Genomic DNA, 3,405 nt, shown 5'->3' with positions numbered 1-3,405 from the left:
TGAATGATTTTAATTTGATATAATTCCTCCCATGACCAATTTGTGTTTCTTTCATCTCCCTTCCCTCTTCATATTCAACCCCATTATTTCCCATCCATTTCATTGGCCAATAAAATCTCCAAATCCTAAGGCTAATTGGTTCATCAATAACCTTGTGTAAGATGAAGCAATACAAGTATGGATGAGATAGGTCTACCCTTTGATCTTTATCTTTTAGTGTGTGGTATGTTTTAAGATTTTGATTCATTATACCAAATCTCTAACATGCATTAGCACCTAAATTTTTATTGCCCGACCTCAGATAGTTGTGACTTCTACATAAGTCCAATTACGATTGCTTAACATATAGATAAATTTGACGCTAAAGGCATATCATTCTAGTAAGTGAGATTGTAAGTCTCCCATCTTTCATGGTATTATATGGAAACTTGGCCTTTTTTTCCTTCCTTTGGAAGATGTATTGGTTCAAGGATTCATGCTTGTGAATAGATGGTTGAGTGCTCTCCAAAGAATGACTTAATCAATTAAAAAGCAAAACTCCACTAACAGCTAATTAAATTTGACTAACATTAACTATTATTAACTTTGCTTTACTTTCAATTCATTTACTTTACGCAATTTAATTTCAAGTCATTTACCATTCATTTCCATTTACATATCATTTAACTTGTTTATGTTTATGTCATTTTCATTTTGCTCATTTGAGCCATATATTGTGATTGTATATATTTGTTTGTGTTTGTAGTCTTAGGACCTTAAAATACATAATAAACAACAAAATCCCTAAAAAAAATGTGTGTGTCGACTGTTAGGTTTGATCTGAACTTTTGGACTTAGAATTAGGCAACATTCCATATGCAAAAGGATTTGGCCAACGCCAACATTTCTGAGACCAAGTTATTGTGATTTGGGTTTTCATCTGATATAAGTATTTTGATCCACTTGAGCTCATATGCTCCATGGTCTTGATGCAACTGTTATTCTGATCTCATGCCTAATACCTTATTTGAGCAAAAATCAAGGAGTATTTCATCTGATACATGAGAAGAAAAAGAAGACTGTTAGCTATGGACTTGCTTGCTTGGATATGGACATCTTTATTTGATGCCTTGCTCTTCATATTGCTAATTGCTTGCTGATTATTGCTTGATTCAAAGTCCAAAGGGAAAGTGGGTTTTCTATATGACATTCTTGTCTGTTGGATTGCATCACATTGGTCAGATCTTTTCAACTCTGAACTTTTATTTTTTATGTTTAGGATTGCCTCTTCATTTTCTCCCATTTCTTAAATTTCAAAATCTCCCCCCCTTTTCAAAAACTTTCTTTGCTTGTGATTTCAAAACTTAGACTTTATTCCAAATTAGAAACTTTGGCCTTATGCCATTGCATTTTTTTAATCTTTTCTTAATCAAACTTGTAAATGAACTTAACCATATTGACTTAAAATTTCAAAAAGACAAAAAGAACTAACACTCATGCAAACTTTTGGGCCCTTTGTGCCTCTTATAAAACTATAATTTTAATTAAAAGCAACCCACTCATTTTGAAATTGATACCACGAACTACGAGGTTTTGATCCATCATTTTTATGTTGGTACGTAGGAACAAGTTCGAAGGTCTTGTCAAATACAAAAATATAACCAATGAACTCTTTTCTCATCCCCACGTTCTATTTTTTCTCAAACATCTTTTATACCAAAAATACATACACACATAAAAAAGGGCTCCCTAGGAGTACCTAAGACACTTTGGGTGCTAACACCTTCCTTCTGTGTAACCAACCCCCTTACCTGTAATTTGTGGCATTTTATTAGTTTTGATTTGAAAACTTCTTATATTTGGGTTTTGTTCGTACTTTTTCCTTTTCCTTTGGAAACAATAAAAGCGCGGTGGAGACTCTGGTTTTATTAACGTTAAGCTTATCCATAGCTTGATGGTCATGAATTTACCGCTACAGAAATTAAGTGGCGACTCTACTGGGTATTAGTCCTCAGTGGGTTTAACCTACTTTTTTATGTGTATATAATTGTATATTTGATGTTTGTATACTTGTTTGTGTGATATAATCTACTTGTTGTGCTTGGTGATCTCTGAGTGGTGAGATAAGTTCTAATCTGAACTTGAGTGCAATTAAGATAGGAAGATGGTATAGTCCTTAACAAGTTGGCTTGAAATCCATCTAATCAGTGGAGACCCTTTTGGAGTTACTAATGTCACACAAGTTATTTGTGGTTAGGCATTACTTTCTCTGATTTGGGGTCCGAGAAGCTAAGGACCGTAGAACATTTAACCCAACTTGGCCTATTTAGGACGTAGTGTAGAGATTGTTTAGGTGTAGACTTGATAACAGTTGTTACGCGATACTACACTCAGACGAGTTTCTCTTGAGAATATTATGGGTTGATGAGTCAGTTATCCTAACCTATAATATCCTATAGATGGAATTAAGACTCTGGGAACTTTTTAGAACATGATCTACAAGTTTTTATCCTTAGTACTCCTTTAGAATGGTTCTTAACCTGACTTCATGCTCGTGACTCACAACAAACCCTTTGATTCTTGGTTGATCTAATCAAGTCTTGTCAAAATCAATGGAACTTTGGTGTTGATAAGGGAAAACCATAATCCACCAAAATGGATGATTGATCTTGACAATGACTTGATTCATCCCTTGACCTTTGTTTGTGTTTGCCTTGTGTGTGATCCCCTTGTTTGTGATTGTTGCATTCATTCATTCATACGCATCATGACATTCATCACACAAAAATAACTTCAAGGAACTAAGGTCTTATTTGCAAATATTTTCAGACCATGGATTATGGACGAAGGAACACTAAGAACTATAGTTTCAGATGTCCTGATTTGAAAGAGCTATGGAAGTTGTCATCCTTTGTATTAGATCCCTTGGACTTCAAGCAACGTCATGGGAAGCTTCTATCTATGTTATCTACTGATGTGGTTGAAGGACTCTTGAGTGTGTTGGTTCAGTTTTATGACCCTCTCTACCGTTGCTTCATTTTTACCGATTATCAGGTTATGCCTACGTTAGAGGAGTATGCCCATCTCTTGGGAATACCTATTTCTGACAAGGTGCCTTTTAGTGGATTGGAGGAGATTCCCAGATCTCATATCATAGTTGAATCTCTTCATCTAAAGAAGTCTGAGATTGAGGCTCATTGGGTGAAGAAAGGAGGAATGTTTGGGTTGACTTCTGAGTTTCTCATAGGGAAAGCTATTGTCTTTGCTCAAGCCGACATTGTGGATGCTTTTGAAGCCATCTTTGTGTTGCTCATCTATGGTTTAACTTTGTTCCCTAATATTGACGGTTTTGTTGATGCTAACACTATTGGAATCTTCTTGATTGGGAATCATGTACCTACTATGTTAGGTGACATGTACTTATCT

This window comes from Lathyrus oleraceus, chromosome 3, assembly GCF_024323335.1.
Source record: "Lathyrus oleraceus cultivar Zhongwan6 chromosome 3, CAAS_Psat_ZW6_1.0, whole genome shotgun sequence".
Lineage (NCBI taxonomy): Eukaryota > Viridiplantae > Streptophyta > Magnoliopsida > Fabales > Fabaceae > Lathyrus > Lathyrus oleraceus.
This window is presented reverse-complemented; position numbering follows the sequence as displayed.